Raw genomic sequence first — 14103 nt, 5'->3', positions numbered from 1 at the left:
GGACTGAGGCTTTACTGCAATTTTGGAGACACAGCTGAGTTGATTAAAGTGAAATAGACTGAAGTCTTTCATATTGTGGGTTTAAATCTGTATTTTAGTTTCATTTTATTTTCTCTCCATCATTTCTGCACAGAGATCAGCTGTCAGTCAAACATTATGGGTGGTACCTCCACATCTTCTAGTTGTTCTCTTGATGTTTCTGAGTTTTTAAAGGAGATCTTTCCTGTGACTGTTTATGGAGGCTATCACTGCTCATCATCATTTTGATTTACTAAAATATTTCTCCACATGAAAATGTAAACTTCTCTATCCTCTAAATGTTTCTGGAATATTTGTATTGAAAAATGTCCACATTTCTCTTTATGAGTATGGCAGACCATGTGTGTGTGTTTGTGTTTGTTTTTGTCAAAATCATCAAACAAATGAGGAAAAACTGTGATTTTAATGAATGAATTCATATATTGTGTTGATGTTTTATTGTGTGAATAAACTGGAAGGTTTGACTATAAATCAAACTTTGAACAAAGTCTTTTCTTCTGTCTTCATTCCAGGATCTCACTCAAACCTGATGCAGAAAATATGAAACTAATCTGAGAGAATAACTGAAGCAGTTTTCCTCCTGAAGCATCACAAAGTTCAGAGTTCATGTTTAGAGCAGAAGATTCAGCAGTCGCTCTGTGACCTTTCAACTTTCTTCACTAAAACAGCTTCATTACAGAGAAACAAGTCACATTTTCTTCATGTTCTTAAGTCCTTTCAGATGTTTTAATGGTCCTTGAATGCAGCATCAGTGTCGCAGGTTTAAAAGGTCACTTTCTGTTGTGTTCAAAGATTTCCTTCAGATATGGTCTTTAATCAGTAAAGCCAGTGATACAGCAGTGTCATTAGCTGTGTTATTGGCACCAGGCTGTGTTTATGTATGTATTTAATTCTGTCTGAGGATGTCTTCAGCATGAAATGATCATTTGCTCAGCTGCTGTGTCTCATCTCTTATCAGACATTGGTTGGAACAGAGTTTTGTTGCTGACCATCTGACAAGAGGGTGAAGAAAAGCTTCAGGCTTCATTTGGACACTACGTTGGACAGAAGTCTCCACAAAAATGACTCAGAAACACAAATATTATTAATGAAAGTCCAAATGTCAAAAAGGGGTCATACATGATCCTGAGAAATGTCCTTGAACATTTGAACATGAGTCAGAGGGTTGTCAGGTTTCTACACTGCATCGTGGCATCAAGCCTGAGATGTCTGTGTAAACAAGTATGGAGGACACAAATGCACAGACGCAGTCGAGCTGTTTACTGCTGATGAGGAAGGAAAATAGTCTGTTGGATATTAAAGCAGCATTTATTAGAGTAAGAACAGATACTTGTGTCCTTCATTTGATCCCCGTCAATTTACAGAAGACTTAAGGACCCTTTGACTTCTAACATACAGCTGCATGTTTACAATTTTATTATTGATTGATTTCTAGCAAAGCGAGACTTTACTGATTAAAGACATATAATCAGACATATTACTGTTACTTTCTGAAAAAGACTCACATAAAGCAGATTTATCACAAGCAAACATCAAGACACATCCTTCATGGCTTAAAGTTGCAGTGGGACTCTTTCGCCATCTGGTGGTTGTACAATTTTCTCTCGTCTCTTATTTGTTGTGTGTGATCAGGACAATTCTGGAGAAGATGAGCCTGCAGGGGAAAGTCACCCCCTGCAGGCCAGAAGGAAATGGGATATCTTAAAAATACAAAGTATGTATGTGTGATATCAAGAAGATAATTCTTAAGAACACAAGTTAATAAATGAATTACTAAGAGTTGTTGTGTTGTATTGATTTGCTTCCTGTCCTAATTCCCTCTCTCCCTGAGGATGCTCCAGGGCCATCTATGCACACAAATCAGTTACAGGATCAAATGAATATTAGAAAATAAACAGAAATAGAAAATGTTCTTCTATAAGTTTCAAAGAGATTTGTTTTACATATTTTATATAATATAGTAAATGTGCACGAATGACCAGCAATCATTCAGTCACTGCGACATTTCTGGGTCCATTTTAAAGTTGTCACGCTTTGGCGCTAGCGACGGGAAAAACACAGAAGTGAGTGCAGACTTTACTGAAGGCTAGAAGACTGTCCAATCTCACAGCAGCTCACTTCCGGCCTACCCAGCCTTCGAAGGACCCGCCCTATGTGGACCGGGTAGGTCGGGTCCTTCGAAGCATGCTACCCCTGAACTTGGACACAGCCCCAGAGAACATGACTGGGGAAACATGGATAACATGACAGGAAGAGGAACAGAAGGAAACATGAGGGAAGCAAGAACTCACAACAAAGACAATCACAGCCACACAGAGGGAGACACAGAGGGCAAAGACACAAGGGGGGAAATACTAACTAATACAAATCTAAACAGGGACAACCTCGGCACTAGAGAATCAACTTAACCAAAGACGACTTAAACATGAAACATAATACAAAATGACATCAAAACACAAGAAAACTGAAAACGCTGGGTCAATGATCCAGGATCGTGACAGGTTTGAGGCCTCAGTGTTGTCACTGCAGTAGATCAAGCAGTCAATATAATAATCCTCACATGTTTGTATAGTTGCATGTAGATCAAGTGTAAGCAAACCACAGGTTATTATTTATTTATTATTTGCTACTACATATGTCATATTAGGTAAACTGACATAAGATTTGTTGCCAAGAAGCATTTTTACAACAAAGAAATAAATGACCAGACACAACTTTCCTTACATTTCATACAAAGTTTAGATGGTTTTCCATGTTTTTGTTTGTTTGTTTCAGAAATACTAGAACATGGATTCTCCTTTATTGAGCTATTTCACTGCTAACTTCTAAATCCTCTCATCTCCAGAAACCCTGGATGGATGGATGTTAAGACATTATTACTTTATTGCAACAGCAGAGAGTCCAGCCAAACTGATCATTTCATCAGAGCACATTTTTAACTTTGAGTTGTGCCTCAGTGGTTGTTTGTTTTGGGGAACTGAGCAGCAGTTAGCCTGGAAAATAGCTAGCAACACTAGATTTAAGGAGATAGCAGCATAACTAAAGGCTGGTTTAGCATCACTGCCCTTTTTATTTAAAAAGAAAGTTTTATATCCAATGTTAAAAGTGGTGTTTGGACTCAATTATTATCTCTGGACCTGAACTCCACATAAGACTGAATGATGAATAAATCAACATAACACTGGATGAGAGAAAATAAGGCATGCACCCTGGCAAAATAAAAACACAATGAAAGTGAAAAAAAGTGAAAATAAAAAGTGCTGGTTGTTTGTAAATGATGTCGTACTTGCATAGGTCCTGTCTACTCACAGCACTTTCTGCTACATGTCTCATGTACCCAGTCACACACGTTCATGCAGCACTTCTATCTGTGCCTGAGGGCTTTAGCCAACATTCACACACGCTGATGGACTTGGGGTTCAGTGTCTTGTCCAAGGATACTTTGGCATGTGGACTGGAGGAAACTGTGGACCAATCCACTGACCCTGTGACTGGTACCAGTTGTACCACCTGAACCACAGCTGGAACAAGATTAAAGCTGCTTAATAAAAGAAAACAGCAAGAGCAAAGAGATAAAGAACACTTGGGAAAGTCCGAATAGAGATAACATGTGTTCACTGCTTGAGCCACAATCTACTAGCTAACCTGAGTGAAGGAAAAGATTTGTCACGATTAACCAGCCTCTAAAGTTGGCAGCTCCTTGTAATGAATCATTTGACATTTCCATTTACTGCCAGTCTTTAGTGACTGAAACACTAACATGTGAAATTGGCTGTCAGAATTCACAGTTATGTTCTGCAGCAGATTTTAATCCAACTTTATGCAGCCTGGCGGGTGTTCATCGGCCTTCCTGGTGATTTAATTGGCCAGCACCTTAGCGTGCAAGGTGAATACAGCATGAATCACACAGGCTGCCATAAACAAAGTTACGCCCAAGACACATATTTGAAATTAAAATCAGCTGAGGACCTCGGTGCTGCTGCAGACACACCTCCACACCACGTTATACACCTGAACACCACGTTATACACCTGAACACCACGTTATACACCTGAACACCACAGGGCTAGTGATGGGAATTCCAGCTCTTTTTAGAGAACCGGCTCTTTCGGCTCCTAACCGGCGCTTCAGGTTGTTTTGTTGCTTTAATTAATTTATTATCAACAAAAATATGAAATTATGCACAAAAGGAATTACTAATGTAAAAGAAATTCTAGTTTTATTTATATATGTTTACATATAAATATATACGGTGGCCCCTAGAGACAAATCACGTACAAAGCCCAACATTGCCCCTAGCATCCTGGAGCACTTCCGTTGTGTTTTGTACATGTTTTGGAGTTTGTACGTGCTGCTTTGTCTCTCGGGGCCACAAGGTGTAGGTCTATTAGGTGTTGATGCTGCAGTGAAAAATTGCTGATGGACAAAAATGGACAAGAAAAGGTCAAAGCCATCGGGTCCTCGGTTTAGAAAAAAACAGAAAAGGAGAAAGAAGCAAAAGATACAGGTAAGCAGATGTGTCTTTAGATAACGGCAGGTATTATGTATCCTGAAACAAGATAACATTCATTAGTAGGAATTGGGTAAATTTCCAAAAGATTATTGAATCTTTTGGACTTTTCAGAATAATATTTATTCGATTTTACAGTCCTGTGGTCTCAGCCTCAGATACTTATCAAATCAAACAAAGCTCATAAAAAAACAAACAGATGGACGCTGAATGAATTATTAGATTAATTGGAAGAAGTGTTTTATTGATTTGTCTGCTACTCTCAATGTATGATGAATTATAATGGCTGTTTGTCATTTACTCTCTTTCTCTCACTATATCAAATATTTATCTAGTTAAATTCAGTATTGTCCCGATAGCGGTTTCTACAATAACATATGTTAATGTACAATCCTTAATTTGGTGTGTGTGTGTGTGAGAGAGAGAGAGAGAGAGAGAGAGAGAGAGAGAGAGAGAGAGAGAGAGAGAGAGAGAGAGAGAGTGTCAGTGAGTGGGCGGGTATTAACATCTTCGTTGGGACCAAAACTTGGTAGTTTACTATACTCATGGGGACAAACAGGCCTCACAGGGACCAAAATGTCACGGAAAAGAGGGACCCAGGCGCGGTTCTTCTTCACAGAAACACAGTGCGTTTATTTACAGTGAAACAGACAGGCAAGTCCAACAATTCACTCAAAAGTGCAATTTTTCCAATCGTGCTCGTCCCTTGCTCCCAGTGCGTTCCGTGTTGTAACTCCCTTAGTGTGTGTGCTCCCCAACTCGCTTCTCCGCTCGCCCCTCCTGGAGGAAGAAGGAAAACCCACCGTTAGCCACACGCTCGCCGAATAACAAGCTCACACTGCTCGCACGGACTATACCAGCTCGGAGTAATAATCCCACGTCGACTGTCGCCGCGAGTCCAGGTTAAATACCTCTGTCTAGCCGGGAGGAATGATTACCAACGGCTGGTCAGGTAATCAGCTGCAGGTGGGCCAGCAACAGCGAAGAGGGACTCCCAATGACGACAGTCGCCAGGACACGCCTCTCCCACGGCGCGCACTTCCGTAAACAGCCCCGAGGACCGGGGAGGGAGAGAGGGAGAAGCAAACACACACAGAAAACATAAACACAAGCAGAGTCATCCGGAAGGACCGTCCGACCGTGACACAAAATCCCAGTCCCCACGTGTTGAAGGCACTTTGAGACTCAAACTTTGGTTTTAGTGTCAGGGTTACAATTAGGTTATGGTTAGGTTTAGGGTAAGGGTCAGGGTTAGGCATTCATTTTTGATGGTTAGGGTAAGCAGCTAGCTTGTGTGTGTGCCTTTCCTGCCTTTACTCCATGTGCACCTAGAAGCAGTTGAGTCTTCCAGCCAAGTGGTTCACAAAACGTTCATTTCTCAAGGCTTCACACAGCGTGTGTGTGTGTGATTTACATTGCTGTGCTTGAGAGTCACCATCTACCGCACATATACATGGCCAATAAACACGATTCTGATTCTTATATTTCTGTTTTGCCTACGTCGTTGGGTTCGAAGGATCTCTTTCCCGTGTGTCTTGCTGGTGTCTGCTTACATCTGCTATTTGTCTGTTTGACTTGCTCCAGTCGCCACAGATGGCCCCATGCTGCATTCCTTTAGTGTGTTTGTGCTAGGATCAGTTATAACAACCATCATTCACCTGTGGAGTGTAAATTACTATTTAACTTGTGTATTTTTTATTTTCTTTGTTTTAAAAACATGTGTGATGTTTTAATATGCTTGGAGTAGATTTTAGTAGTTCTTCTGGTATGACTGTGAGCAATGAGCCTGGTGGTAAGTGTCCTATTAGAGGTTTAAAAGTAGGATAAGCCAGTAGCCGTGGGGCCTTCATGCCAGTGGGTTGTTTTCCACATTTCTTTTGTTTTACACCACCTTGTGTATATAGGTGGTTGGTTTGTTTCTCCCCATGGTCCTCAGCTACTGGTAAGTCCAGCTCAATATTTGGTTGTTTTACTTCACAGTCAACCTTTATACTGATTCATGCTGCACTTGTTTTAACTTCTGTTTTTATTTGTATTTGTTTGTTTGTTTTTAACAAATATATTGAATAAAAGTATTTTGATATTGAAACCAGTCTGCATCAGTAGTGTATTCGAGCGTTATCATTTGTTTGGCTTGTTTGAAACTACAATCTTTATATTTCATAGCGGTGAAATTCCCCTAGGTTGCAGTGTTGCATTTTAATCATAACCTCCCCTGAAAAACCTCACCAGACATTATGTTTTTGAGACCTGGGTGGAGATTCAGTTCAATTCAGTTTTCACTTCCATCATACGATGTGAAATCCTTTGGTTCCTAACATAGTACTCAGTTCATATCAGCTCAGATGTCCAGCATGAGTTTTTTTCCCTTTTCAGATCTGAAGTGTGTTCAAAGCATTGTTTTAATTTGTTTCAGATCTGGATATAATGCCTATTTATGTCCTGTTTCATAAGTAACATGAGTTCGCCTTCTGAGGCTGCACATTAAAATGTACTCTCAGCTATTTGTTCAAAAGTCACTGAAAACAAGTGAAATAGTGCAGCAAGGAAATCAGATGGACGAAATAAGATTCTATTTTGATCTGTTTGGATCTACTGAAGGATCCGGTGACTATTCCCTGTGGACACAGCTACTGCATGAACTGTATTAAAACCCTTCTGGGATGAAGAGAAGAAAATCTACAGCTGCCCTCAGTGCAGACAGACTTTCACAGCGAGGCCTGTCCTGGTGGAAAACACCATGTAAGCAGATTTAGTGGAGGAGCTGAAGAAGACTGGACTCCAAGCTGCTCCTGCTGATCACTGCTATGCTGGACCTGAAGATGTGGCCTGTGATGTCTGCACTGGAAGAAAAATGAAAGCTTCAAGTCCGGTTATGATGAGGTGATAAAGATGTTCTGCTATAGGAAAATATCTGCAGCTGTGTTTACATTTTTATGTTGAATATTCTTTTTAAGATTTGCTACAAAAACTGATGCAGGATTTAAATGGCTAGTTTTGATCTTTTTACCTATAATTTGTTAAATTTTAAATTCCTTCAAATTTTTTGTAAACTGGAGTGTCCATTATGAATAATTGAATTATTTGCACTGGTAATAAATACAGTAAAATACATTCACGAATAACAAAAAGTTTTTTCGTTTTAAATTTTTTAAAAATATAACCAAACAATACAACAATGCACCAAAATTATACAAGACTGTGGATGATACAAAGTGCTGCTGTAACTGTGACAGGGTGGGAAACTACCCTTGTAGCCCCTTAGCAGTACCAAAAGACTCCATACAGGTGTTATTCATAAGTTGATTTCGTACTAAAAGAGTTGACAGTAAGAAAAGAAAAAAAAGGCACTCAGTTAATACAAATTCATAAGCATGAAAACAATGTAAATACAGTACGAAATTGTTTTAAATTGGTTATTTTTCAAGTTGCATTAATGGTTGTCATTTGATTCAAAAGAACTGCGATCTGTACATCAGTAATCGGCTAGTAAGTCTTTTCTGGGATCGATTGGTAATGGCTTCATTCTCTACCAGGGGGCTTTCCCGCTCTCTCTCCTCATTACATAACAACTGCAGAAGAGAAGCATCTCAAAATCAGCCTCGTCATTCTTTCCCCCGTGTTTTAAGGTAATGGTGATCAAAACATGATATTTTATACTCTGTACGTTGTTGAGATATTTTATAGGTAGTCTTTCGTTATTTTGTGATCTTCAGAAACATTTTATTATAGATTTTTAGTGGGTAGACCGCGGTTTTGAGCCTCAGTTGCACAATGGCCATTAAGCTAACGGCAGGAGCTACAAACGTTTCTATTGTTATCTATTTTGTACGAAACATGCTCAGATACAAATAGTAAGCACTCAATTGTTATTTTTGGGTTATTAATTAGCTCTTTCTTCCACTGTGTGACATCGAGCAGTACGCAATGTGAATTACTTATGTTCATTTTTCATTGCATTAAACTACTGCATGAGAGAATCACTTGTTTTCAAGGGTGTAACATAACTGCGCAATACAGCTGCAGGGAGCAAAGCTTTGGATGTACAGTTAGGAAAGTAAAATACTAAAGCAAAGTAGGTGAAGTAAGCATACAGTTAACGACTTTTTTACACCACAGTACACTTGGCATTAGGGCTGCCAAGAGTAGTCGACTAGTCATTATTACGCCGTTTATCAAAATCGTAGACCACTAATTTAATAGTCGACGCGTCGTTTGAAGCTTTGTAAGATCCTGAAAGACACAAGAATAAGCAGTAGGATTTAAGAGTGTAATAACGGACTGAAACAGAAGATGGCAGCAATGCGTGTTCAAGGATGCCAGCTGCCGTTAAAGGCAAAAGAAGAAGAAGCAGTCTCCGGCATCGTAGCTCTGTCCAAATTCAGGGGCGGCATCCTTCGGAGGCCTTTTCCCCGGATTTGGAGGATGAGTCATGCTAGTGCAGTAAGCTGTGCGTCCAATGGATGCATGATCTGATCAGTCAACTAATCGCAAAAATAATCGGTGACTAGTTGACGATAAAAATCATCATTTGTATCAGCCCTGCTTGGCACTGGTCATTTGTATAACAATTCTTACATAATGAGTAAAACATATGTTTGATTTATTGTAGACAGTTGTTGCCATGCTTATTTTGAGAAAAAGTCAACACGTGAGATTAGTTGTTTCAAGAAAAACTGCCATGGCTGCTGTACCCTCTACAAAATGCCTTGTTTAGATGAGTTAAGAGTGTAACAAATTCATCAGCTGTTTTGTCCCATCTTATGGTACAAAATCCATCCTGTTTAATCCACAAGGGCAGGGGTGTCAAAGTCCTGAAACTTTTACATGTGTCCCTGCTGCAACACACCTGAATAAAATGAGTAGGTCATTAGCAAGAGTCTTGACTACATGCTGAGGTGGGAACCCCTAAACCTCAACATTTTTAACTTAACATTCAGCAATTATTTCAACTCAAAACTTTCAGTTGTCAGCATTCACACTGCAGTTTCTTCAGAAAATGCATTTTCTAGTTTTAAATGAAAGTGTTTGGAAAAAATGTACTTCAACAATAAAAATGCTTTGATTGTGCCACGTTCATTCATGAGCTGCTATAACATGAATCTAATGGCTGAATTGCCACCTCAGTATGCAGTCAGGGCTCTTGCTAATTGATCTGATTTTATTGAGGTGTGTTGGAGCAGCGACACATGTAAAAGTTTCAGGACCTCAAGGATTGAGGTTTTGACACCTGTGCACCAGGGTGTAACCATCGTTATCATGGAGCGCTTTGTTATTATCTCAAAAGGTACTATACCAGTAAAGTTTTACCTTACTTAAATCATCGCCACAAGGCATTTCATATTGGCTAAGTTACTAGTTAACAAGGTTAGCTAGGTCACAGTTTTAACTGCATATTGTAAATCAAACATAACAAACCCTGGCACTGATGAAATAATCATTTATGACTTGTTGTTGCCTCCCTTCACAGATCTGTCTATATCAGGATGGGTCTAAACAACATGGTGTAAATGCAGTTGCTGGTGAGCCTCATTTCCTGTAGGAGGAGAACAAGAGCAGAGATCTGTTTCCCTTCAGAGCACAGAGGTTGTTTCTGTTCAGAGGAAGTGAAACTGTCTGACAGTCACTGAGAGACGGTGAAACGGCACAGCACATGAATCAAATGGATCAAACAAAATTCTGCTGTTCAGTCTGTTTGGATCTACTGAAGGATCCGGTGACTATTCCCTGTGGACACAGCTACTGCATGAACTGTATTAAAAGCTTCTGGGATGAAGAGGAAAAGAAGAAAATCTACAGCTGCCCTCAGTGCAGACAGACTTTCACAGCGAGGCCTGTCCTGGTGAAAAACACCATGTTAGCAGATTTAGTGGAGGAGCTGAAGAAGACTGGACTCCAAGCTGCTCCTGCTGATCACTGCTATGCTGGACCTGAAGATGTGGCTTGTGATGTCTGCACTGGGAGAAAAATGAAAGCATTCAAGTCCTGTTTAGTCTGTTTGACATCTTACTGTGAGAAACACCTTCAGACTGATTATGATTCACCTACATTCAAGAAACACAAGCTGGTGGAGCCCTCCAAGAAGCTCCAGGAGAACATCTGCTCTCGTCATGATGAGGTGATGAAGATGTTCTGCCGTACTGATCAGCAGAGTATCTGTTATCTCTGCTCTGTGGATGAACATAAAGGCCACGACACAGTCTCAGCTGCAGCAGAAAGGACTGAGAGGCAGAGAGAGCTGGAGGTGAGTCGACAAAACATCCAGCAGAGAATCCAGGACAGAGAGAAAGATGTGAAGCTGCTTCAACAGGAGGTGGAGGCCATCAATCAGTCTGCTGATCAAACAGTGGAGCACAGTGAGAAGATCTTCACTGAGCTGATCCATCTCATCCAGAAAAGAAGCTCTGATGTGAAGCAGCAGATCAGATCCCAGCAGGAAACTGAAGTGAGTCGAGTCAAAGAGCTTCAGGAGAAGCTGGAGCAGGAGATCACTGAGCTGAAGAGGAAAGATGCTGAGCTGAAGCAGCTCTCACACACAGAGGATCACATCCAGTTTCTACACAACTACCCCTCACTGTCAGCACTCAGTGAGTCTACAGACTCATCCAGCATCAATATCCGTCCTCTGAGCTACTTTGAGGATGTGACAGCAGCTGTGTCAGAGGTCAGAGATAAACTACAGGACATTCTGAGAGAGGAATGGACAAACATCTCACTGACAGTCACTGAAGTGGATGTTTTACTGTCAGATCCACAACCAGAGCCAAAGACCAGAGCTGGATTCTTAAAATATTCATGTGAAATCACACTGGATCCAAACACAGCAAACAATGAGCTGTTATTATCAGAGGGGAACAGAAAAGCAACAGAAGTGAAACAACAACAGTCTTATTCTGATCATCCAGACAGATTCACTAACAGGTTGCAGGTCCTGAGTAGAGAGAGTCTGACTGGACGTTGTTACTGGGAGGTGGAGTGGAGAGGGGGAGGAGTTCGAGTAGCAGTCGCATACAAGAATATCAGCAGAAAAGGTATTCAATGTGTGTTTGGATATAATGACAAATCTTGGTCATTATATTGTGACAACAACAGTTATACATTTTGGTACAACAACATTGAAACTCGTGTCTCAGGTCCTCGTTCCTCCAGAGTAGGAGTGTACCTGGATCACAGAGCAGGTATTTTGTCCTTCTACAGCGTCTCTGAAACCATGACTCTCCTCCACAGAGTCCAGACCACATTCACTCAGCCGCTCTATGCTGGACTGAAGGTTTACTATAATTATGGAGGCACAGCTGAGTTGATTAAAGTGAAATAGACTGAAGTCTTTCATATTGTGGGTTTAAATCTGTATTTTAGTTTCATTTTATTTTCTCTCCATCATTTCTGCACAGAGATCAGCTGTCAGTCAAACATTATGGGTGGTACCTCCACATCTTCTAGTTGTTCTCTTGATGTTTCTGAGTTTTTAAAGGAGATCTTTCCTGTGACTGTTTATGGAGGCTATCACTGCTCATCATCATTTTGATTTACTAAAATATTTCTCCACATGAAAATGTAAACTTCTCTATCCTCTAAATGTTTCTGGAATATTTGTATTGAAAAATGTCCACATTTCTCTTTATGAGTATGGCAGACCATGTGTGTGTGTTTGTGTTTGTTTTTGTCAAAATCATCAAACAAATGAGGAAAAACTGTGATTTTAATGAATGAATTCATATATTGTGTTGATGTTTTATTGTGTGAATAAACTGGAAGGTTTGACTATAAATCAAACTTTGAACAAAGTCTTTTCTTCTGTCTTCATTCCAGGATCTCACTCAAATCTGATGCAGAAAATATGAAACTAATCTGAGAGAATAACTGAAGCAGTTTTCCTCCTGAAGCATCACAAAGTTCAGAGTTCATGTTTAGAGCAGAAGATTCAGCAGTCGCTCTGTGATTTTTCAACTTTCTTCACTAAAACAGCTTCATTACAGAGAAACAAGTCACATTTTCTTCATGTTCTTAAGTCCTTTCAGATGTTTGTAATGGTCCTTGAATGCAGCATCAGTGTCGCAGGTTTAAAAGGTCACTTTCTGTTGTGTTCAAAGATTTCCTTCAGATATGGTCTTTAATCAGTAAAGCCAGTGATACAGCAGTGTCATTAGCTGTGTTATTGGCACCAGGCTGTGTTTATGTATGTATTTAATTGTGTCTGAGGATGTCTTCAGCATGAAATGATCATTTGCTCAGCTGCTGTGTCTCATCTCTTATCAGACATTGGTTGGAACAGAGTTTTGTTGCTGACCATCTGACAAGAGGGTGAAGAAAAGCTTCAGGCTTCATTTGGACACTACGTTGGACAGAAGTCTCCACAAAAATGACTCAGAAACACAAATATTATTAATGAAAGTCCAAATGTCAAAAAGGGGTCATACATGATCCTGAGAAATGTCCTTGAACATTTGAACATGAGTCAGAGGGTTGTCAGGTTTCTACACTGCATCGTGGCATCAAGCCTGAGATGTCTGTGTAAACAAGTATGGAGGACACAAATGCACAGACGCAGTCGAGCTGTTTACTGCTGATGAGGAAGGAAAATAGTCTGTTGGATATTAAAGCAGCATTTATTAGAGTAAGAACAGATACTTGTGTCCTTCATTTGATCCCCGTCAATTTACAGAAGACTTAAGGACCCTTTGACTTCTAACATACAGCTGCATGTTTACAATTTTATTATTGATTTATTTCTAGCAAAGCGAGACTTTACTGATTAAAGACATATAATCAGACATATTACTGTTACTTTCTGAAAAAGACTCACATAAAGCAGATTTATCACAAGCAAACATCAAGACACATCCTTCATGGCTTAAAGTTGCAGTGGGACTCTTTCGCCATCTGGTGGTTGTAACAGTTATGACAACTGTTCCTGCATATATGTCCCTCCTCAGTGTGAAGAAGACTGGACTCCAAGCTGCTCCTGCTGATCACTGCGTGTTCCTCCTGTGTCTAAAATCTATTTCCATTATGAATCAGGAAACTGTTTGCACCAATCATAAAGGCAATAAAATACGTCACACACTAAGAAATAACAAAAAGGAATTGTGGATTTCAAGGAGATTTTTCCCTCGTTTTTTGAAATCATAAGAATACAAACTAATGCAAGACTGTCATGTTTTCATAAGTTTGTAGAGACACTGTTCTGTTGTATTCTAGGACATCAGTCACTTTTTAAATGCATGCTACTCCTCCTCCTCATCATCATCATCATCATCAGCACCCATGACCTCCTTTTAGTCTTTGTTTTGTTATTTTTCAGAGTTCAGGAGACGTTCTTATGGGATTTCCACTGTGTACAAGTACTGTTTAGACCCTTTACCTAAAAGAAAAGAGTAAAGTACAAAGTAGATTTACTCACTGCAGGAAAATAATGCCTCAATCTGATATATTGTCTTATATGACAAACTGAAAGTGATGCATCAAAGTGTCAGCAGCATTTTCCTGTTACAGCTGGTCTAGATGGAACTGATCTGATCTCCTTTATGTACAGGTAGATATCCAGTGGGTTT

General features: G+C 39.9%; 1 protein-coding gene across 3 annotated transcripts in view; it reads left to right on the top strand.

Moving 5' to 3' along the window:
* The first annotated feature begins 8105 nt into the window (after positions 1-8105).
* LOC148097652 (tripartite motif-containing protein 16-like) overlaps positions 8106-14103 on the top strand; it is a 106313-nt gene continuing 100315 nt past the window's right edge. For 2 of the 3 annotated variants that reach the window (XR_015716770.1, XM_087831695.1), the window contains exon 1: positions 8127-8178. The gene's annotated coding sequence lies outside the window, so the exon portion shown is untranslated. Of the gene's footprint in view, positions 8179-10019; positions 10719-14103 lie in introns of those variants that run through there. The other variant, XR_015716769.1, reaches the window with a different exon arrangement.

Source organism: Neolamprologus brichardi, chromosome 18 (genome assembly GCF_056152115.1).
Source record: "Neolamprologus brichardi isolate AB-2024 chromosome 18, ASM5615211v1, whole genome shotgun sequence".
NCBI classification, from domain to species: domain Eukaryota; kingdom Metazoa; phylum Chordata; class Actinopteri; order Cichliformes; family Cichlidae; genus Neolamprologus; species Neolamprologus brichardi.
Note: the sequence above shows the minus strand (reverse complement) of the source record. Positions and strands in the feature narration are given on the sequence as shown.